Source organism: Mus caroli, unplaced genomic scaffold (assembly GCF_978045245.1).
Source record: "Mus caroli unplaced genomic scaffold, Mus_caroli_1 scaffold_16, whole genome shotgun sequence".
Taxonomy (NCBI): Eukaryota; Metazoa; Chordata; class Mammalia; order Rodentia; family Muridae; genus Mus; species Mus caroli.
In genome coordinates, this window is record NW_028227271.1 from 18,215,059 (window position 1) to 18,239,237 (window position 24,179).

The 24,179-nt window shown below is 49.8% G+C and overlaps 1 protein-coding gene across 3 annotated transcripts in view; it reads left to right on the forward strand.

Moving 5' to 3' along the window:
- Celsr1 (cadherin EGF LAG seven-pass G-type receptor 1) overlaps nucleotides 1-24,179 on the forward strand; it is a 137,501-nt gene that overhangs the window by 4,511 nt on the left and 108,811 nt on the right. The gene's annotated exons all lie outside the window — the stretch shown is intronic.

A 24,179-nucleotide genomic window follows, 5' to 3' on the forward strand; every position in this document is an offset into this window, starting at 1 on the left:
TAGATAATAACAATGAACTCATGTGTGCTGCCTCTGGGTGACTCTTTGAAAAAGCACAGCCCCTGTTTGATCTTGGCTCTGGTCCCTGGACTCCGGCTTATAATTTGGGAGTTTGTTCATAGGCTATGCAACTTAGTGTGAGAACCAGCAGCCTGCTTCAGGGCTGGTGGGGAGGTGCAGGAGGATGGGCAGAAAGGAGAGGAAGTGCCCGCTCAACCATCACAGGCTTGGCAGTAAACCTGCTGGGTAACAAGGCCTGGGTGCTGGGAGACCTGGAGGAGAGAGGGTTGAGCAGGGGGCTGAGGGACAATGAAAGGGCCCTAGTGGCTCTGGGAGGGACCCTGGCTGCTTGGGAGTCACAGGTGTGGATTCCATCAGCTGGGACAGGCCACTGACCAATAGGGAGGAGAGCTCAGGCATGTGGAGTCCTGAGTCTGTGTTTCATGTGGTGAGCAGGTTATGAGATATGATAGAACTGAAGGTCCATTTCCCCTCGTCTCATTGCACTGTTGGGTGAGAGTCTTATTTGCACAGGAGGAGCTGGGGAGTCACTAGGTGCCCTCCCAAAAGGTCTCTTAATATCATGTGGGACTTGAGGGCTTGGTTTTAAAGCAGTGTAGAGACCCAACATGGCTTTGGTCACGACCTGTTGGGGAGAAAGTGGAGAGACCACCTTGGAACAGGCTGCTAAGTTATTAACCAGGGTTGTGGCTGCTTCTAGAAGGTTCTGTTTCCTTCCGGTCTATGTCTTCTGGATAAAGTCGAGTAGAAACTCTGGCAAAATGGTTGGGCTTAGGTCTGGGGGAGTATTTAAGAGTGTTTAAGGGAAGGCAGGTTCATGCTGGGGACAGGGGCATTTGTGTGTCTGCCATGGATCGATTCACAGGGGTGTGGTTTGTAGTACTTGTGTAGTTGCATAGTCGAACCACAGCTGTGGTGCTTCAGGGCTCCGATTGCTTGGTAATCATCAGGGACTCTTGTCTGAGATGGTGTTCTCCTGTGAACCTGGGGCCTCATGTGCCCAGGTTCATCGCTGGGTGATGATCATTCCCTCTGACTCTAGCTCCCGGCAACTTTCTAAACTCCCACATTCTTACTGTCCCTCTGGCCACTGGAGGTTTCCGCATGAAGATACTGAGGCTCAGAGGTGTGAAGCAATAGTCTGTGGGGTGGGGGGATTCTGTGATCAGGATAAAAGCTGACCCCACCTAAGGGCAAAGGTTTGAGGGATGAACCTGCTAAACAGATTTGATTCCACTGCCGTTTGGGCGATCAGTTGGGATGTGCATGCCGCCATGCTGCCGGCCCTTAGACCTTTGGCTGTTTCATTCTTCAAAGAAGAGACTCATTGTGACCCGCCAGGCCTGCAGGTCTCAACAGCAGGCCAGAGAAAAGACCAGACCAGGCCTGGGTTCTCCCGGAGGCGACTCTCATTTTATGAAGGAACAGTGTGGGAAAGCTGTTGATTCAGGCTCATTCAACACTGCTTTCAGTGCCACGTAATTGGCTTTACAGTATTTAACAGCCATGCCCTAAAGCCTTTGAAGCTATTGCTGCCCCGAAGTGCTAGATTGGGTCTTCCGGGAGGCCTTCCTGGAAGGGCTGTGAGCTGTCAGCCCCAAGAAGAGCCTGATGAACTGGGGAGGTGTACCTGGGGCCCAGCGGATGTGAGGGATGTACTGGTTGGGGGTGGAGTTGAGGGACTTGGGGTGGGGTATGAGGTGAGGGGCTGGTGGGGGGCCTGGGGGAAGGTGGGGAGCTGAGGGTGGGGGATGAGGGACTGGGGGGCTAGGGGTAGGTGGGGAGCTGAGGGTGGGGGATGAGGGACTGGGGGCCTAGGGGTAGGTGGGGAGCTGAGGGTGGGGGATGAGGGGCTGGGGGCCTGGGGGAAGGTGGGGAGCTGAGGGTGGGGGATAGCCCTTTTCACTATAAAGAGATTGTTGATGGTTCTGTACTCCTCAAAGACAAAACTGTTTTTTAAAAATATATGTGAGTCTGCAGGTGATAATTCAAAAAGAGCTGCCATTTTTGCATGCTGGATCATTCTTGGTGCTCTTTTTCTATTGTGGGGTGTTTGGGTGCTGTTTTCTATTCTGTGCTGGGGACTTTTTCTTATGGACACAGGGAAAGTTACTTGTGTTGGCCTTTAATAATAATCACCTGAGAAACTTTTTTATTTTTAAGTGACGCTGACATTCCACTATTTATTTAGTTGTTTAATCATTTAGTTAGTGTGTGAATGTACACAGATGTAGTGTTCCACGGTGCTCACGTGGAGGTCAGAGGACAACTCCAGGTAATTGGTTCTCCCCTTCCACTAGGTGGGTCTCGGGAATTGAACCCCAGTTGTCAGGCTTGGTGGCAAGCACCTTTCCCTGCTGATCCCTCTCACGAGTCCCCAGCTTCGACATTTTTTTAACACACCTGGAACGTGTAGGTGCCTGTAGTTCAGGGCCTCCGCCTTGCCTTCGAGAACACAAAGTTGGCGGAAAGACACAGTTTCTGCCACTGCTATGAATGTGTGTCACAGACTCGCAGGTGTGGGAAAACTTTTGTAGGGTCAAAAAGAGTGGCTGATGAGTCTCTCAGATGTGTCAGAAAGCACCAGAACTCAGCCAAATAACGAAGCTATTTGCCCCAGTGGGGAGTGCATGGCGCAGAGGCGTCTCCGTCTAGGTTTGATAAGCTTTAGAGCATATTTGCCCAGTTAAATACAGGATATCGCAGTGACTTTTCAAACAAGGAAATGAGCGGATGGCTGTACCGGGCATGGTCTGGACATGCCATGTCATATTTCCCGTAAAACCCAACAGTTAGCAAAGAATCAAAGGTGCTTAAACCACCCTGTTGGCAGAGTTGGCCTTACTCAGTGACACAAACCACCTGGGAGAGTTGGGAGCTAACTGAGGACTTTGATATCTTGGAGTGTTTAAATTCTGTCTGTCTGTCTGTCTATCTTGATTTTTCGAGTCAGGGCTTCTCTGTGCAATAGACTTAGCTATCCTGGAACTCTTGTAGACCAGGCTGGCCTCAACTGAGAGAGCCACCTGCCTCTGCCTCCTGAGTGCTAGGGTTAAAAGGCGTGTGCCACCATGACTGGTGTTTAACTTTGGCATTTAATATTTATTTATTATTTGTTTATTTTGACACTGGGTCTTTCTATGTAGTCCTGGAACTGCCTAAGTACTGGAACTACCCTGCAACTCACTCTGTAGACCAGGCTGACCTAGAACTCAGGAATCCGCCTGCCTCTGCCTTCTGAGTGCTGGGATTAAAGGTGTGCACCATCATGCCCAGCTAATGTTTATTATTAAATACCTGCTGTGCGCGAAGTCTGTGTAGCCCCCAGGCCTTCTGGAAATGGATGGAGAGAGAGAGAGAGAGATGGATGGAGACAGAGATAAGTTCAAGGAGGGCCAGGGAGGACCTGAGGATTAGTGGAGGAGAGGGACTGTGCAGTGTGGACCAGTCAGCAGGTACCTGATAGAGGAACCTGGAGTGGCAGGCTTCCTTGTATCTGGAGAGGGCTGACCCTATGGCCCATTAGCTTTGTCAACGGCATTTAGAGCAATGGCTGTGTCATGTCCCACCTGGTGCTGCTGCAGGGGTGAAGGGAAATAGAGGGAGCTCAGGAGGCTGGTCTTGGCCCCTTGAGGATGTGCCTGTGGAGTGTGATTGGCAGGGCAGAGATGTGCCCGGCTAGGACATCAGATCTCAGCAGACAAGAGCGTCAGTTGCAGTTGACGCACTGTATGTCAGGAACTCTCCCAGGCCTGCTGGGGCACATTCAGTTCTTGTAATCCTGCTTCAGGATTCAGGCAATACGGTCAGCATCCCATCCCCGTGATAAGCAAGGGCAAGGCGCCTAGGGCACTTAGCCTGTGGGAACCAGCAGTGGGGCATGATACACAAGATGTGTGTGATCAGGATAGGGCTCAGGCCTCATTTGGGGGACCACAGCCTGAGTGGGCTGGTAGCTGGAAAGGGCTGTGTTAGTTGGAGCAGACAGGGACACACAGAGAAGAATGGAGGGGGTGAACAATGACACATTGAGTCAAGGACCTGACGTTAGTGGTATGACTAAAGTGAGCCTAGCACGGGTCCTTGTGTCTCCATAAGAGCTGGAGTCGAGGGCCCCCCCTCATGAGTAGGTGACACCGTTGTTGGGAGTAAGGTATAGAAAGGGTTAAGGCTTAGCTATCGTGTGTGTGTGTGTGTGTGTGTGTGTGTGTGTGTGTGTGTGCAATGTCAAGGTGAGGTCAAGGTAAGATAGCAGCATATACAAGCAGCCATGCAGATGTTCACCTGGTGTGGGTCCTGGCACCTTCAGGGGTATTGGTAGTTGGGGTGACTATCACTGCTAGGCAGTAGTGCTATGTCTCTGTGGGTCACAGCATGGGGAGGAGGGTCCTGGGACATGGTCCAACCACCAGCCACAGGGCAGGCACCAAGATACAGCTAGATACCTACCTCGGCTCCACGTACAGTAGCAGGCAGGTGGCAATCAGGGGAGTAACATGGAGGCCCTGTCAACAGTCAGAGAGCGACATGGAGGACATTCCTCAATAGTGACCCATGCTCCTGCTGCCACCTGAACTCATCCACAATCCGCTGTCACCATTGAAAAGACACCCTGCCATCAGAAACCTGTTGGGGAAGTAGTTGGTGGAAGGTGGGGGCCCCTGGCAGCAATGTGTGTGCCTGGGGCGTGGTGTGTGGCCCTGTGCCACGGGCCCCTGTCCCTGCCAGCCCTGGGATTCAAACAGAGGTAGATCTTATCTTGTGAGGCAGAGCGTGTGGAAAATACTCATAAGTTTGGCACAACTCTTTCAGCTTGTAGCCTTGAGGGGGAAATAGTTTACTAAGTTTTTCTTCTTCTTGTCCTGGAACCTGAATACAGGTTTGCACAAATGACCAGAATTAAATTCTTGGTGTGGTGTGGGGGAGAGGCTGCAATGAAAGACCTTGGCTTCCTGCTGCCTCCCAACATGGTGACCTGTGTTTGAAAGGGTAAGAAGAGGTCACCTGAGGAGATATAGAGGGTTGGGGCCTTCACTGGAAGGGTCTGAGAGACCAGCCGATCAGCTAGATTCTGTGGATTGTTCTGGAATGAGCTAGCCCTGCATCTGGAGGGGTTCAGAGGTCAAGGATCTGTAGCTCCACCCAGGGGACCGAAGGCAAGGACATCCCACAGACATCTTCAGTCCCTCTTTGTGTACCTGGGGACTTGGCTGGAAAGGACAGGGATAGTTTCTTTCCCCCCTCCCCCCTTTAGGGGGCTGTGGTTGAGTTCACAGATGTGTTTCTGGTAAGAACTTGGGGACAACTTGGTGATCTGTTTACCTTTGGGTTCTATGGGGTTTTTTTTGTTTTGTTTTTTTGTTTTTGGATTTTTCCAGACAGGGTTTCTCTGTGTAGCCCTGGCTGTCCTGGAACTCACTCTGTAGACCAGGCTGGCCTCGAACTCAGAAATCCGCCAGCCTCTGCCTCCCAAGTGCTGGGATTAAAGGTGTGCGCCACCACTGCCTGGCATAGTGTTCTTTGTTTTGTTTGTTTGTTTGTTTGTTTTTTGGGGTACCTTTGGGTTCTAAAAGTGAGAAAGTCCATATCAGCCCCTTGTCTCTGTAGCTGCAGTAGGATCTGATCTCTTGAAGGCTCAGAGAAAGACCAGAGGTCCTTGTGCACAAATATGCACATGCATGTCCCCCAGCCCCCCAGACACACACACACACACACACACAGAGATGCACACGCGCATCCGGGCACATGCACACACACACACACACTTCTCAGCCAGCCTTTCCAACACAATTTTAACTCCTTCCAGGGCATCTTGCAGGGCACAGAGGGTTTCTGAGAGATGCCCCAGTACCTCAGGATCCCTGTATGAGAGAGAGGCGTCATGCTGACTCTTAACTCCTTGGACTGGTCAGCTGAGATCAGGTGTCAAATGTACACAGTATACAGCATGTCACATTCCAGAGTTGTTGGAACAGGTGTGTTGTCTTTGGGGCCTTTGTGCCTGCATTTTCCTAGGGTGCTGCTCTTGAAAGTGAACTTTGGGTGAGCAGGTGAGCTCCGATTGCCTGGGGCCTTTTCCTCAGAGTGATGACTCCCTATTTTCCAGACATGGAGACAGCCTTGTGTCCCCAGGTCACTAGCTAGCAAATGTCAGAGGGGAGATGAAGTATGGCTTTCCCAGGCTGAATCAGCCTCTGTTGCTGCATTGGGTTCTCCTGGCTTCCTGTGGGCCATGGGGTTGCTCTATTGGGATGCTTGGGTTTTGCTGGTTCCCACCAAAGGATAGCCGTGGATCCTTGCTTGGGAACTAGTGGTTGCTGATGTCTTGGGTGAGGGCAGCTCCCTAGGGTGGCAGGACTGGCTTTCTTAGACCCCTGTCCCTTGCATCTCCAATATCCCACCAGGCCACTTTACCTGCAGCCTGGATTCTGGAGATGGGAGGGTGCTGCTGATGGGGGCGGGAAACTGGTAGCATTGACTGTATCCAGACCTGGGCACAGGGAGCAGCTAGCCAGGGGGAGGTGGGCAGAGCACATGGGTTTAAGAGGTGGCTCAGAGATTGGTGTATGGCCTCGGCTTTGGGCCTTTGGATTCAGTTTGCCCCCTGGGTCATGTGGCATGTTGAAGACAGGGTCTATCTTCCTGAGGTGGCTGGATCTCAGTTCTCAGTTTCCTCAGTGGAGCAGGACCAGCAGGCAGCATCTGCAGGAGGATGAAGGCCGCTAGAGGTGTTGCGTGAGATAGGATAGCATCAGTGACTGTGGGTGCCACACTGGTTAGACCGGGTGAGAAGGACTGAATATCTCCTTCCTTTGGTAGGCTGGCAAGCAGTCTGTAGGGATGCTCTACTCTTCTGGCTTTGTGTCTGTCTGTCCTTCTTTCTGCTTCCAGCTTGCCAGGATAACAGGGATGTCTGTCCACTTATAATGGGGAGGCCTCACTGGCAGCCAGTGGAGACTTTGGCCTGCTAGGATGTTCCATGAGCAAGGGTAGCGGCCACAGGGCTAGAGGAGATCTGCTTGGTTGGCATAGTTCTGAAGGAGGGTTGGTTCTGGAACCTCTGTGCACCTGTGCTAGTTGAACCAAAGAGTGTAGTTCAGCTGGGGGTGGCTTTGCAAAGCTGTCTGCTGTCAGTGGTCCAAAATGCATGGAGTCAGACCCCGTGTCTCAGTCCCTGGCTTCACCCTGCACTAAGTTGACATGGTGTGTATGTGGGGTGTGTGTGTGGAGGTGTTGTCCTGCATCTGTGTCTGTTTGTGTGTGGTGGATGACATCCTATCAGTACTGGAATATAACACATCTCCTTTCACTTTGAGGTATGGCCCAGGTACTGGGTGATGCTGTCTTTGGCCCAGATGCCCAGTGAGGCTGCCTCTGCCTTCTCTGCTTTGCACTTCATTGGTTTGGATTTACCCTTGGCATAGTGCCACTTTCCTGCCCCACCCCCACCCCAACTTATGGGACTGTTCCCTGTCCTCTGTATTCTCCCTCCCTTCTCTGAGGCTCCCTGGTCATGTGGTCAGTGCACCTCTTTTGTAGAAGGGGGGCAGTGATCTTGAAAAACAGTTCAGGAGGCTGCAGGGCTGGGTTAGCATGCATAGATGTTAGCCCCATGGTGTGAGTGACCGAGCTGAAGGACTAACAGTAGAGATGGGGGGTTGTGTGGGGGGGCTAGGGTCTCTTGCATGAGGAACAGCCATAGGAAGCTGTGGACTTCGGGGTGGAGGCAGCAGGCGCAGGGGTGTGAATTTCTCGGTGTGGGTTAGCATAGTGGTTAGGCCGGTGACGTTTCTTTTGCGGTTTGAGGAAGTGTGCATAAGGAGCTCATGCTGAGCTGTGCATCTGCCTTCTCAGGCTGTCTACCTCTAGAGTGTGTATGTGTGTGGGAGGGTGGATGTGCATGCTATGGCATGTGCGGGTTAGTCAGAGGATAACTCATGGGAGTCAGTTCTCTCTACCATGTGGGTTCCATGTGGGTCCCAGGGACTAAACTTGGGTCAGACCATCTGATTTGGTTGCAAGTGCCTTTCCCTACTGACCCACTCCCTTCTCATCTTCTTCGGCCCACTAATTCACCTTTCTTCCCCCTCCCCCAACCTCCCTCCTCTTTCTTTCCTCCATCTCTTTTTTTCCTTACTTTGTCCAGGCTGGTCCAGAACTGACTATATAGTCCAGGCCAACCTCAAACTCCAAGCCATCCTCCTGTCTCAGCTTTTCAAATAGTTTCTACCTAGAACTATTATAACCAGCCTCACTCCTCCCCTCTCCCTCTCCCTCTCCCTCTCCCTCTCCCTCTCCCTCTCCCTCTCCCTCTCCCTCTCCCTACCTCTCTCCCTCTCCCAATAGTCTTCCCTCCACCAGTTCTGTCTTTATTTGAAGACTGTTTGAGGATATGGTTCATATCTAATCTAAATGACGCTTGGTTAAGGTAAACTAACAGCAGCTAATTCAAATAACCCCCAGCAAGTGGTGTTAGCACGAGGAGATAAGAGTGCTCTCGCAGAGCAGTGACTGAGAGCGGTGATCTGGTGTCAGCCCCACAGTTCCTCTGAGGGACACTGCTGCACCAGTCACCCTCTGGGTGTTCCTCTATGACGCCCTGCGTGTGGAATCAGAAGGCAGAAGCTTCAGAGGCTCTGTGAGAAAGTGTCTCCTGTTGGGAGGAGATGGAGAGGTGACACCTGGGCTGTACTCTTCTCTCTGGCTCCCTGCTGATACCTCTGGGTCTCCTAGAGCAGTTGACAAGTCCCCCTTTCCCTTCCTGCCTTTCTCTAGGGGTAAGAATTACCCAGACGGAAGTCCTGCAGGTGACCGGCTGTGATTTGGGAGACTGTCTTCTTAGCCATGCATATATTACCAGTGTGGAGAACTTACCTCACTTGAAAACCTTTAAAAGGGCTGGAGAGATGGCTCAATGGTTAGGAGCACTTCCTGCTCTTTGAGAGGGGCCCAGTTCAATTCCTAGCATCCTTAATGGGGACTTCACAGTGCCTGTGACTCAGCACCAGGGGATCCTATGCCTCTGACTTCAAGGACACCTGCACTCATGTGCAATACCCACCTCCCCAACAGACACACATTTGTATAATTACAAATAATAAAAATAAATCTTAAGAACTGCTACAAAGCACTTGCAAACTGTTAGCTGGCCAGGGTAGTGGTGCTCAGAGTGTGTAGCGAGCACCAAGTCAACAAGAAGGCAATGAGATTTTAAAGGGGGATAAAAGTTGGAATAGGCATTTCCTTTAGGGGTCCCAGTGGTCAAAGACTCTCCTGGGCAGCCCTTTGCCGTTGCCAGCCACCTCCCACCTTAAGACTAAGTCCTGAGTTCCAAACCCCTGGGGATGCTTTTGATTGGCATTTAAAAGCTTTAGCAGTTTGGCTTAGTGTTTCTGGTACATGAAGACCAAAATGGCTTCTTGAAATATAGGCTGAAGGACCTGTAAGCTTGATGCCCAGGGACCGGCTCCTTTAACCTCTCCTAATTAGAATGAGTGCCACACAGCGTGAATTCCCTATTCATAGCATCTCCACAGACTTCCCACTCCCTAAATAATTCAGGAAATGATGGTGCGATGAGTTCTGAGGGAATATTGTACTCCCAGGCGTCCTTAAGGGAGGGGACGAGATCGATGCCAGTCACACGGCAGAGAGCATAGAAATGGTGCAGAAGCATTTAGGACAATAGCGTGCCCTCCCCCTGTGTCCTGAAGCCAAGTGACATGGCAGAAGTCAGCCCTCTCTCCTAGGCATGGAAAATTCTACTGTGTAAGCGAAAGTCCCTCAAACCTTCAAAGATGGGAGAGTGGAAAATATGAAAGTTTATTGTTCTGAGAAATTTCCTGTCTCTCTGGCATGTGGTCATCAGGGGTCAGGGGTGCATGTGTGTGTACAGGGCAGGAAATCCAGTGGGTGACATATGGTGTGCCTGTATGAGCTTCTTACATGAACACATATGTGCTTGGGCAGGTAAGACCAAAAGCCAGTACAAAGCAGGCAGGGACTGATTTTGCCTTCTTGAACCGACCTTCATGCTAAACAGAAAATGACCAGTGTTTAATGGAGCTGTGGGGGACAGCAAGCCAAAGTGGCCTCTTAGACAGGAAGCTGGCAGCTTTGGGGGTTTGACATAGCCATCCAGGTCCCCGGTTTGGTCTGGGAGATCTATGTGTTTGTAGCAAGAATTCTTTTTCCCTTCCTGTTTTTTTTTTTTTTTTTGCTCATGGGCCTGGTCTCTTTTGAACACATAGAATAGTGTGAAAATCATATAAAACTTTTCCATGGCCAGGCTTGTATCAGACAGAGCCCTTCCTGTTCTCTGCAGCCTGGGAACTGAGGCACCTGGGCTGGGAGAGGTGTCTTTGTTCCTCTGGGTAGGAACTGCCTTGGCTAGCTGCTGCACCACTCTGGAGTCTATGGTAGGCGTGCTGAGGGCAAAGTAACCAATGCCCAGAGTACACAGGAGGTAAGAGTGGAGCTGTGGGGTTTTGCCCAGAAGTCTGTTGCTTGGGTTAGCACAGTCTGGAGGCATTGATGTTGACTCCAGCAGTTACTAAAGGACCAACTACAGTCACTATCTCAACCTCTGCATTATCTTCCCCCCTTTCTCTTTCTCAAGACTTACTTATTATTCTTATTCATGTGTATGTGTGTACACTTACACATTTGTATGCACACCGTGTGTATGCAGTACCCACAGAGTCCAGGAGAGGGCATCAGATTCCCCCAGATCTAGAATCATAGTTGGTTGTGAACAGCCTGGGGTGGGTGCTGGAAATGGAACCTGGATCCCCTGGAAGAGCAGCCACGTAGTCTTAACTCCTAAGCCATCTCTCCTGCCCCTTATATCTTTGATTTCTGAAGTATTGCAATTTACCTGTAATTTTTTAAATTATTATTATTATTATTATTATTTACTATAAATGTTTTGCCTGTCTGTATGTCTGTGTACCATGGGAGAGCAGAAGAGGGTATCAGATCTCCTAGAACTAGAGTTAGAAATGGTTATGAACCATCAGATGGGTGTTAGGAACCGAACCCTGAAAGAACAGTAAGTGCTTTTAACGGCTGAGTCATCTCTCTGGCTCTACTCCTCTGTTTTTAACTGTGGCTCAGCTCACAGCTCTCAGGGCTGTCAAACGTGGACAGTGTGGTGGCATTCAGTACAGCCACGTGTTGTATGCCCCGGCTCTAATAGAACACTGCTGCGGAGACCTGGCCTAACGTGGGCACTGTGTTCTCCTACCGTAGATCCCTGAACTCAGGGCATCTGTGTCATCTGAGCCTCACTTGTCTCTGAGATACATGCTTCCCATGTTATAGAGTGGCGTTCTGGACCAACATAATATCCCTGTTACCTCTTGTGTGTTTTCTGAGTATCACCTCTTCCACCCACCCAACCTTCCTCAGCCATCCATCTAAGGACGTGTCATTTCTGGGCCTCTTGGTGACCATCACCTTCCTGGAGTTGGGCACCCATGCGTGCTGGCTGCTCACTATGTCTGTCTATGCTCTCGGGATGTTCTGGGATCAGGCCAGACAAGTGAACGATGTGCTTTCAGAGAGTGTCTGGCTGAATGCTGGACAGAGGGAAACCCCTCTCTGCCCAGTCTCCCATACTTTCCTATCTTGAAAAACTAATTTTATCACCCAGATGAATCAGCCAAGGTCCAGTGGTGTGAACGCAAGCCACTGCAGAGGCAAAACAGGGCCTACTTAGGAGCCTCCTCACTCCTGGGCAGCTGCCCTGCAGGAGACCTGTGGACTCCACACCTACCTCCCCACAGGCCCCAGGAATCTGTTCTTGTCATTGCACTGTACTGTAGCTGCAGCCACAGCAAAATGGCTTCCTTCTTCCTAAGGGGTAGCAGCATCCAGATGGGACCTTCAGGTCTACAACCTGGCAGCTTACAGACTTTTAGACCCCTGCTCTACAGAGATGTGCAAGGCAGGCCTAGCGCCCAGGCCCAGCAGGCACCAGTAATAACCCACTAACTTTTCTGCAGCTAACACAGTAACTTAGGAAGGAAGAACTCCTTACCACCCAGGAATGATAATTACGAAGGTAGGGAGTCAGAACAGAGTTTTTTTTCTAGGTAGGTATTCATATGGGTGTGTGTGTGTGTGTGTGTGTGTGTGTTTAGTTACTTTGTATAAACCGTTTTGTGACTGGCTCTTTTCACTACAAGTCTACCGTGAGGTTTCTCAGTGACTAAGTCTCTCCTGTTCCGTTTCACATGGTGGAATGGCATCTCTCTGGGCTAGTTTTGAACTGTGCCTAGGATCCATGGGGGTTTCTGTCTTTCCCCTTTCCCTTTCCACTTCCTAGGAGTGGACCAAGGTCCGGGCCATATTGATGGTTTTCCATTCTGGCTTTCTTTCCCCTTCCTTCCCTCTCCCTTTTTGAGACAGGGTCTCATGTAGCCTAGGCTGGTGTCAAAGTCACTAGATAACCGAGGATGACTTTGAACTTCTGATCTTCCTGCCTCCACCTCTCCAATGCTGGGATTATAGACCTGTGCCGCCATACCTGGTTTATGCGGTGCTGGGGATTGAACCCAGGGCTCTGGGCATGCTAGGCAAACTATCTGCCAACAAGCCACATACTTTTTTTTTTTTTTTAAGATTTTATTTATTTTATATAGGATGAGTACACTGTAGCTGTCTTCAGACACACCAGAAGACAGCATCAGATCCCATTACAGATGGTCGTGAGCCACTATGGGTGGCTGGGATTTGAACTCAGGACCTCTGGAAGAGCAGTCAGTGCTCTTAACTACTGAGCCATTTCTCCAAACCCCCCCCCCCCATTCCTGCTTTCTTAACCCATTGACTTTGCCATGGAAGATAGTTGATGCTGGGGACCTTTAGAGTGGGCTGACTGTTCTAGTCAGTCCTGTTACAAGGGCTGGTCTGCCCACACTGGCTGCTGTGAGCCTAGTAATTACTTAGATAATGTTTACCTTGTGGAGGAAGCCTCGGTATGATAGACAAGGTGTGGCCAGCACCTATGCCCTGAGTCCTCACTGTTGTCAAGGTCTGTATGTAGATGGAGTTCTATCTCACTGTCTTCTCCACTAGGCTTCCAGCTCTGGATGGTCTACACCCTTCAGCTACCATCCTGGGCCCAGGGTTTAGCCCTTCCAGACCTGTTGTTACCGGGAAGCACAGCCTACCTAGCTTTCTTGTGTTCTGTCTAAAGACATAATAGAGTTTGTGCTTGGGATGAACCGGTTTCTTATCTCAGTGATGCACCCACGGCAATATGATTTGGGAATATCTGCCAGTATAAACTCTGGGACCAGCAGTATGTGGTCCTAGCTGCCCAGCCCCCTACTGAGGTTCAAGTGAAGGCCAACAGTGGCTAGGCAGAGGCCTGGGAGTTTGTATCACTGTCTGGCTAGAGGATTGACTGGCAAAATAAAACAGTTCTCTGTCCATCTTGTGTGTCAGGAACCTGTCCTTGGACCTGCCCTCCTAGTATCATCCAGAGCAACAGCTAAGTGAATGCTATCTTGAAAGGCTACCGAAGTTGGGGAGGGTGGGGCTCAGGACAGAGCTAGCCGCCTGGGCAGATGTGGGGTTTAAGAGTAGATGCCAGGAGGCTTGGAGTAGGTCTAGGGTGTCCACCCCCGAGTCTGAGGGCAGGATTGATAGGGTGCAGGCAACACTCCCTGGGTGAGGGGGAGCCTCCGGGGTTTTCTTGCTGTAACATGCTGCGGGGGTGTGGGTGGGCGGATGACTCAGTGAGGTGGGTGAGGCAGGAAGTTCATTCAGAAACGCTTCTTCTTGCAAGGCTGAGGTATGAGCTGAGGCCCAGGATGCGGCTGATCTGAGCACAGACTCTCTTGCAGAGGTTTGGCTGACCTCTGACCTAGGGAGGATGGACCATGGAGTCAGTCTGGCCTGAGGAGGAGCTGGGAACACCATTGTTTCTGTCTTCTGGCAGGCGCTGCCTGATGACATACAGATACTGTTGCGGTGACATTACACCGTGTCCCTTATCACACTGCCTCCCACCTCCACCGTGCTAGGTCAGACTGCCTGGCAGCCAGAGAGGCACAGCCTTGGCCTCCCCCGAGGGTGGACCTTGGGCCCAACTCCTTATATGTTGGTGGCAGGTGGCTATGATAGAGGTGGGGGCTCACTAAAAGCAGTCAAAAAGCCCTGGCCTCAGGAACCTTCTGTGTCCTTATCCTGAGCCCTTGGGGGACTCCCACCAGATGCCTGCCTACTCTTGGGTCTGAGAGTGGGCACTGCAGACATTCATTCCCCAAACCAAGCTGCTCAGGGCCCATTGGGTAAAGAGAGGCCTATGGTCCCGTTTGTGCGGTGATCTCAGCTGTCTTAGGGTTTCTGTTCCTGCACAAACATCATGACCAAGAAGCAGTTGGGGAGGAAAGGGTTTATTAGGCTTACATTACCATACTGCTGTTGATCACCAAAGGAAGTCAGGACTGGAACTCAAGCAGGTCAGGAAGCAGGAGCTGATGCAAAAGCCATGGAGGGATGTTCTTTACTGGCTTGCCTCCCCTGGCTTGCTCTCTTATAGAACCCAAGACAACCAGCCCAGAGATGGTCCCACCCAACAAGGGGCCTTTCCCCCTTGATCACTAATTGAGAAAATGCCTTACAGTTGGATCTCGTGAAGGCCTCTCCTCAGCTGAAGCTCCTTTCTCTGTGATAAGTCCAGCCTGTGTCAAGTTGACACCCCAAACCAGCCAGTACATCAACCTTGACATTTTCTCAGCCTGGAGCACTGCCAGAGGACTATAAACAAACGTGGAGAGGAGTCAGCAGATTACTGCTTATAAACAATACTTCACAGCTTACATGGTCATTGTTATTCCAAGTGGGCGTCCGTGAGCTTTGGTTTATTGGGAAACTCTTTATGCAGATGAGGTTTGGATGCCCACACGTGGTGTGTACCGTGGGTCTGGCCCCTCAGCAAGGCAGACAACGGCCCGTGGGCAGTATCAAGTTGCTCTTGCCTCTTGGATATTGTTCACATTCTCCAGCTGTAGCTTGAGGGGTGCTGGCTCACCCGACTTTGCTGTATGTGATTTCTGTTTCATCGGACACCTTGGGGTTCTCGGGAGTCCTAGGTGAGGATGGATTTGAACCTGGGTTTTAAGTCTCCACGTAGAATCATAGATGCTTCTCCCCTTGGGTGTCTCCTAGGCAGAGGAGTAGCTGTTATTCCCTTTTATAGTCCCAGGCCCTGTTGCAGTACTGAATTCCAGATTCCTCTCAGGCTGCTTGGCCTGAATGCTATGATTCGGAGAGGCAGCTGTGGAGGGGCACGGACCTCAGACCTCAGTTTGGATGGTGCTTGAGGAGGTCACTCAGCGCCACCTCCACCCCCACCCCCTTTAAAGTTTATTTCTTTTTATTTTATGTGTATATGTGTTTGCCTGCATGTATGTATGTGCACCATGTATGTGCAGTTCCCACAGAGGCCAGAAGAGGAGCTGCACTAGGGGGGGCTCGAGGCCTAGAGGGTGAGTCGATGTCCCTCCTGGAGTTAGCAGGCTACAAGGAGAAAGTCACAAGTAACTGTCTTAATGTTTCCCGGCAGAGGACAGTCCTGTTTGCGCTGGGCTGAACAGTGAGCGGAGACCAGTGATTATCTGAGAATTGCTCTCAGAGATGGCATATGTTTTGGGCATGTCACCTCATCCTGGAGTCACCATACCTAGGAGGTTCCCTGCTGCCGTTGATCCTCCATACCTGCTCTCGGTACCTCTCCCCATTAGAGCATTCTGCCTGAGGCCCTTTCAGGAGCCCTGAGGGAGCTGTGTAGTCAGTCCTCATGCTTGCCCTGGGCTTCTTGTGGCCTGCCTTCCCGTGGTTCTCCATGCTGTAGGTGTTGAGCCCGAATTCCAGGGACAAGAAAGATAACAATAGCTTTATCAGTAGCTTTATCGGTACAGGAGGAGAGGTTTGTTCACAGCGTGCTATTTGGGAGAGCTAAGATGCTGTGATAAACCCGATGGTTGCAGTTGGGATTTAAAAGCCTGGGGGTGGGGGTGGGGGTGGGGGTGGGGGTGAGTCAGTGGGGCGTGGCAGATGACATGGGCTGCTGGGAAGCTAGCTGGATGCTCTGTACCACGCTGCTGGGTGGACTGCAGGTTCATTGGCCACTGCTTTGTCCCGTGACCCTCAGGAGCCTCCAGCTGGGCCTTTCCAACCGCTCATTGTCCTGTCCTGCACTGTATAGGTGGAAACCTGACGGGAGATACTGCTCAGGCATGAGGTGGAGAGGCCCAGCACTTCCTGTTTGTCATTTTTTTAAAGGGATTTATTATGACCCTGCAAGTTGCTCTTCGTAATAAAAATAGTTCTGGTCTGCTCTGTTCGTAAAGATAAGCTTGCTCGTGTTACAAAAACTCCACTGGGCACTCGAAAGCAGAAAACTGAAAGTTCCCCCACCAGGCTCCAGAGGCCCAGAGATGACCCTGTGGCTGTTGATCTGTTTTAAGCATCAGCTGTCCCAACTTTATATACATCCTTGCTCACATTGATGAAGGAGGCCTTCCTGGCTTCTAGTTCTAGGGTGAGTGGTAAACCAGGGGCATCTATAATGTTGGCAATTCTCCGTGGCTCTGGAACTCAGCCTCCTCCAGGCCCTGGCAGTGACTGGGGTTGCTATGGTGATGGTCTCTCTGAGCCCATGGGAGGCACCTTGGGGGACCCTCACATTGAGGAACCAGGTCCTTTGTCCAGAAACAATGGGGCCCTGAAGGGCTGTTTGTATATCAAGCTCAGTTTAATTACCTCCAAGGGACAGCCTGGGAGGAAGGGGTGTTCTACCCTTCAGGAATGAGGCTGGTGGGTGTTTTGGAATGTTCGAATCTTTTGGAGCCCTGGTCTTCAGCAATCATGACCTCACACCAGAAGACTTTAGTGTTTGTAATAGACTCTAGGGTGCTACCTGTAGGTCCTCATCCCAGGCTAGGGGGACAGAGCCAGCCTTCTGTACTTCTTATCTTCTGTCCCTACCTTTCATGGAAAGGGATAGGTCCTCCCACCTTAGGCTCTCTCTCCTCCCTAGCCTTTGCCTCAGCCTTTAGAGCACCAGCTGCCAGATGGGAAGGTAGTTTTACTCTGGGAGGTGTGAACACTCACAACCTGTGCACCTGAGTATTAGGCTAAAGGGAGGCGCATCCGTGGTCCCTTACTGAATGGGTCATGATGTGTTCAATAAATGACCTACTGACTGCTGGTCGCTGGTCTAATTTGTGAGACGTGCCATACAGCACTCTCTAGTCAGGCCTCTCTTCCCAGCTCTCTGAGGGCAGTTCCCCAAGTGGATCTCTTCACCCCCCACCCCAACTTCTCCATCTGATCCTATAGTAGGTGTCTTCCTCAGTACTACTGATGCTAGCTTGTTCTCTGGGGCAAGTGTCCTGGGCAATGCAGAATGTTGAACAGTGTCCCTACCTTGATCTTTGTGTAGTAGACAGCACCTGCTCTTTGGCCACGATAACTCAAAGTATCTTCCCAAAGGCCCACTTCCTCCCCACCTCTCGTTGAGATGATTACCACAGAACTGAGCTGGCAATCTGAAATACAGCCCTCTCTTATACCTTCATGCCTGGTCTAGCCCCTGGCACCTCCAGGGGGTCCTGAGACCACTGAAGGTCTGAAACAGATGGTCAGTGAATAGCCTGCTACAGCAGTTGGTGCCACCAGACTGTGTTATAACTTGTGACTCCTGGGCAGAGAAGGAGGTTGACTTGGTCCAGCTCTGCTTAGCTGTGCACTTTGAAAGTTGTTACATCTTCATCCACAGAGGAATGTGGATGTGATAAGGGCCACCTTGCAGGCGCTGTGGACATACAGGGTCAATTGGAGTCCCCACTGCAGGTCTGTATTCCTACCGCGTGGCCAGCTTGGGCTCCCATCAGGAACTTGACCAGGGAGGACAGTGGGGTATCTTTGTCTACCCAGGCCTTCCTCTATATCAGGGCTTTGGGATACTGTTGCTTGACCAGAGTCAGGGCAATAGGTATGCAATAAGATAGAGGCCATTTGTATCTTATACATAGGGCAGGGAACTGCTGAAGGAGTCTGCCCCAGCCAGAACTATAGAAACTCTAAACCTGGTAGAGAGCACCCCTCCTTTTCTTGATTCGTGTTAGTCTCTGGCTGGGATGAGGAAAACCGCTAGATCTCACATAGTTAGCAGCCAGCTCTTCCACCTTTTATTGATCATCTCTGTTGCCATCTCCAGATCGACGTGTCAGCATATCAAAGACCTGTATCACCTGCTAGGGTGTGGTGGGGTTTCTGTGGGGATGCTGCTCCATACAAATCTTTGGACAACTCATTTCCAAACAGACATCTCTAAATTCACACAACTGAACATCCTGCATCCAGGCTGGAACCTGGTCATAGACCCTGCACGTGCCCACACCAGACTACCATTTTATAGACCTCATGAATGCCTAGGACAACTGCTGTGACTCTTATGGCCTCTCTTTGCAGCTGGTGGGTCCCATGTGTGATTTTAAGTGAGGAATGGAAGGATACCAGGGTTCGTCCCAGCAGCCAATGAGAGGTCCTGGTAACAGCCAGAACCCACTGCTACTCAGGGGTTGGGTATGGCTCTGGTGGTAGGGCTTCTGCTTCCCTTCCTAGAGGACACATTTTGCATACAGACAGGGAGCTGGTTACTGTGGCCTTCTGGGTAGTGTAGTGGCCACTGGTGTCCATGAACTTCAGCTGACAATGAAGGAAGCTTGGCTGGGGCTCTTTCCCAGTGTCCTCTGCGGCTCCCTCTGAGCTCCTAGCCACAGCCTCTCCCACCTTTGTTCTTATGAGAATGGAAAAAAATGTTTCCAGGTACATTGGTGCTGATCCTGCAGCCTCTTCTCTGCCAGACAGCTAACCTTCCTTCCCTGGAGACCTTCAGCAATCCATTTCTGCTTGCCTCAGTCACTGTGCTTCTCCGGGGAGAGCAGAGCCCTGAAACTGTTTCAGAAGTTAAATGTGGGATGCTCTAGATGTGTCCTTCTTCAGAGATGGTATTTGCAGCAAATGGACAGATACCTAGAGGTCCTAGGGGGGAGCACTGAAGGAGAGACTTGGGGGCTTGGTAGGTGGGACACTAGGTGGTATCAGTTATGCTTCCAAGGTCCAAGGATGAGGCTGAATGTGGTCCAAGGATGAGATTGAGGGAGTGGCTCTGAAAAATGGAGGGAACACAGACGTGCAGAATAAGGGAGGGGTCTCAGTGCTGCTGTTCAGGGGCCAAGTCAGCACTGTGCTGGGAGGCACCATATTGGATGTCTGTCAGAGCCACCCAGAACCCAGCAGTTGTCAGTGATGCTTTCTTGGGGAGGGTGAGGATAAATACAACAGTGCTTTATGTTTAGAAATACACAAAGATCTTGTTGGTTCGAAAACAAAAGCCCTTTGTAGGCACCCAGACAGGTATACATACACAGCAGAAAACAGCCTTTCTGGGCATCCCTGCAGTTTCCGCAATCCGCAACATCATCCGGTCTGATCATGCAAGTCTGATCCCAGGACTCACATGGTGGAATCAGCAAGCCAACCCCTGCAAAGTTGTCCTTTAATCTGCACACACATGGGCGTGCATGCTGGCGGGCGGGCGTGCACTCACGCGTGCACTCACACACACACACACACACACACACACACACACACACACACACACAGTTTTAACAAGTGTGACGTGGACTTTTTGCCTTGGCGCTCTAACACAGCCTGGCTGTATATCACAGCTCTTGCTTCCCATCACACGGGTATGATGCCGTCCTTAGCCAGTTCCTCCTCCTGTATGCTCATTTCCACATAGTGTTTAGGTGAACACTTGTGTAGTGTGGGCACATGTGTAACCTTGGAGACCCTTCTGAATGATGGATTCCCAGAAGGGAAATGATAGGTAAGGTTTTGCACCGGTCAGTTGAGCGGCCTTGGGAATATTCCAGTGGTGTGTTCAGTTGGTGTATTCAGAGCCTGAGGTGGGCAGAATGCTCCAAATAACCCTCCAGATCTCCATCACTGGAGGGGAGAAGCTTCGGAGCCTTTTTCAGCCCTCTGGGATAAGCATCCTCCCTGTCTGATTTGCATGTCTCTCTTAAGGGACCGTAAACAGCTTTTATTGGCTCTTACCCTTTTACGCTGCTGTGAATTGCCTGTCTGTCTTTCCAGCCAGATACTTATCTTTTATTAGTTTACATTTCTCTTTGTAAGGTCTTGTGTGTAACTCATTGGAATTTTTTTCTTTTTTGTAACCACAGAGTTTCCCTGTAAGTCGACAGTAGTACCTTTGCAGTGCTGATCTAAGATGGGAAGTTTGTCTTTTCCATCTCTACCTCACTGTGTTTGCAACTTGAATAACTCAAATAACTCCTCTTTTTTTTAAAAAAAAAAAACACATTTAAATTTTCATTTGCTATTATAAGATCACATCATAAAGGTGGGTTTTTTTGTTTTTGTTTTTTCGAGACAGGGTTTCTCTGTATAGCCCTGGCTGTCCTAGAACTCACTCTGTAGACCAGGCTGGCCTCAAACTCAGAAATCCACCTGCTCTGCCTCCCAAGTGCTGGGATTAAAGGCGTGCGCCGCCACGCTCGGCTATGAAGGTGATCTTTTTAAGTGTCTTAGGGAACCATGTCATATATGGCTAAATATAATAATGCAATGCTTCAAAGGGGAAAAATTTTTATTCCCTTTTCTCAAGAGCTAAAAATGTAAGGTTCATCTTTTTAAAATTTTTTTTATATTTTTTTATTACGTATTTTCCTTAATTACATTTCCAATGCTATCCCAAAAGTCCCCCATACCCTCCCCCCTACTTCCCTACCCACCCATTCCCATTTTTTGGCCCTGGCGTTCCCCTGTACTGGGGCATATAAAGTTTGCATGTCCAATGGGCCTCTCTTTCTAGTGATGGCCGACTAGGCCATCTTTTGATACATATGCAGCTAGAGTCAAGAGCTCCAGGGTACTGGTTAGTTCATAATGTTGTTGCACCTACAGGGTTGCAGATCTTTTTAGCTCCTTGGATACTTTCTCTAGCTCCTCCACTGGAGTCCCTGTGATCCATCCCTTTTTTTAATTTTTAATTTTTCTTTTTATTTATTCTTTCATACAGTACATTCCAATCACACCCCTCTTCCCTCCACTCCTCCCAGTCCCTCTCCCTACCTCCCTTTCCTCTCAAATCCACACCTTCTCTATTTTCTTCAGAAAAGAGCAGGCCTCCCCGAGATAGCACCAGAACATGGCATAACAAGATGCAACAAGACTAGGCACAAACCCTCATATCAAGGCTAGATGCGGAGACCAGCAGAACAGGTAAAAGAGTCAGACACCCCCACTCTCCCTTTTATGAGTCCCACAAAAACCCCAAGCTAATCAACAATTGCATATATACAGAGGACCTAGCATGGACCCATGCAGGCTCCGTGATTGCTGCTTCAGTCTCCATCAGGCTCTAAGAGCTCTGCCTAGTGGATTTTGTGGACCATGTTCTCTTAGAGTCTTCTTTATCCCTGATCCTTTATTTGTTCCTACAACAGGGACAAGAGTGCTACTCCTTTAGGGCCAGTCGAGGATGAAATGCTTGTGACTAAACTGGATGCCACCTTTTTTTGTGGTTTTTTTTTTTTTTTTTTTAGATTTATTTATTTTTATGTGTATGAGTGTTTTTGTTTGTTTGTTTTTGTTTTCTTTGAGACAGGGTTTCTCTGTATAGCCCTGGCTGTCCTGGAACTCACTCTGTAGAGCAGGCTGGCCTCGAACTCAGAAATCTGCCTGCCTCTGCCTCCAGAGTGCTGGGATTAGAGGCATGCACCACCACTGCTCAACTTATGTGTATGAGTGTTTGTTCTGCATGTACAAATGTGTGTGCCTGGTACCCACAGAGGTCAAAAGAAGGAGTTGGATCCTCTGAAACCAGACTTATAGATGGTTATGAACCACTGTGTGGGTGTTGGGATCAGAACCTGGGTCCTCTGGAAAAGCAGCCAGTTCTCTTAACCACTGAGCCATCTCTCTAGCTCCTGTTTCCTTATTTTAAGCATCAGGCTCAGCCTCTGGCCACTGGCTTCTTGTGGGTTCTCATGGTTCCTTGGGCTGGGGTTAATTTGATTGTTTCCTTTGGGCCTCAGTAGCCTGCAGTAGTCTTGAGAACAAACCCATAAGGGATGGAAGGTAGATGACACTTGGGCTTATCTCTTGCCCACACTGACTTTGCTGAGGAAGCAGAAGCCAGGGATGGAGAGAGGGCTCCATTGTTTGGAGGTCTTACAGGCCTTGAGCTTGCTTCCCAGTTCCCTAGGCTACAGGCTCACACCCACCTAGAACTCCAGCTCCAGGGGGATCCCACACCTCCACAGGCACCTGCTGCACTCCTGAGCATCTAACTCCCGGTGCACATAATTAAAACGACAAGTCTAAGTAAAATGAAAGACAAACACGACAAGTCTAAGTAAAATGAAAGACAAACACAAGCGCACTCGGTCGCACCGCCCATCCTGCATGGCTTCTGCCAAGAAAGGGAAAGCAGGAAGCAACCAGCTCTCTGGGCCGCAGCAGACAGTGAAAGTGTAGCAGGGTAACTTGACACCCCTGACAGGTTGGATTCCTGAGTGCTGGCTGTTCCCAGGGAGTCAGGCTCATAGCCTGCCAGCTCTTTGATCACATTCCCTCAGTATGGTATTGCTATGGTGAGACCCTCTACCCACCGCCACCAGAAAAGAGTCCCTCCTTACTGTTTAGTGACAGAGGCCCTGGAGCTGATGGGACAGAACTGAAGGTAGATAAGGGATAGACTTCGAGATGCTAACAGAGTACAGTAGGACTCAAGTCCCCAAGAGGACCCACTCCTCAGGTGTAGCCACTTATCCCCAATGAAGCTGAGATCACTTATCTAAAGTGTTTCTGGTTTCAGAATATTCCAGATTCAGGAGGAGTTGCACAGTCTTACCTGGTTGAACATCTCTGATTTCTCAGCATTCAAAATCCAAACTGCTTCAAAATCTAAAACGTTGGGAGCACCAACACTACATTCAAATGCTTGGGTTTTGGAACATTCTGGACTTTGGATGTTTGGATTAGGAATGTCCAACCTATTCCACCTCTTTGGGCGTGTGCATTCTTTAAAAGGTGACACTCGTTTGTAACTTAAAGTTAGTGGAGCAAAAGTCAGAGTGGCTGGGGAATCATAAAACTGTGACAGGGTCTGTCATTCATCTGGGGCCCTCTGGTTGATAATGGGACAGCGGGGACTAGTCCACAGGTGTTTGCAAAACAGAGAGTAGGTTAGGTAGCTCCATCACTCTGATTTACTGGTAGAGTGTTCTGGTTTTGTTTTGAGTAGTTGATCAGAGTGTAGTAATCTTCCTCCACTCCTTCAGAATAAAGGAGTCAGGAATTGCCCAGATCACCCAGGGCTCTTCAAGTCCACAAAGCTTAGGACTAGGAATGGCCCAGGTTCTTTCAAGGAGTTACTGTCAGGAAAGAAGTCCTCAATGATTCTCGTCTGAGATGCTCAAATATCAGAAGTGATGTGATTTAAAAACACACTTGGGGCCTGAGAGATGGCTTAGCAGATAAGAATAGTGGCTGTTCTTGGAGAAGACCTAGGTTCTATTCCAAGAACCTACTTGGTAGCACTGATAGATATTCAGGCAAAAGCTCCCATCCATGTAAAATAAAACACATTAAAAACCAAAAACAAAAAACAGCCAGGCAGTGGTGGTACACACCTTTAATCCCAGCACTTGGGAGGCAGAGGCAGGTGGATCTCCTATGAGTTCAGAGCTAGCCTAGTCTACATAGTGAGTTCTAGGCCAGCCAGGGCTATATTAGACCCCCTTCTAAACAAACAAACAAACGAACAAACCAATCAATCAAAAAACAGTTTTAGGCCAGCCATTTTATCAGCAGGTAAGGTCACTAGCCTTAGTTTGATCCTTGGGATCTACATGGTGGAAGGAGAGAACTGACTCTCACAAGTTCTCTTCTGACCTCCACATATATGCAGTAGCACACATGCACACACTAAGTAAGTAGATAAATTAAATAAACAAGTAAATGATAAATAAACAAGTAAATTAAATGGATTAAATAAATACATAAATAAATAAATGTACATAATGGAAATTAATATTTTGGTGTTA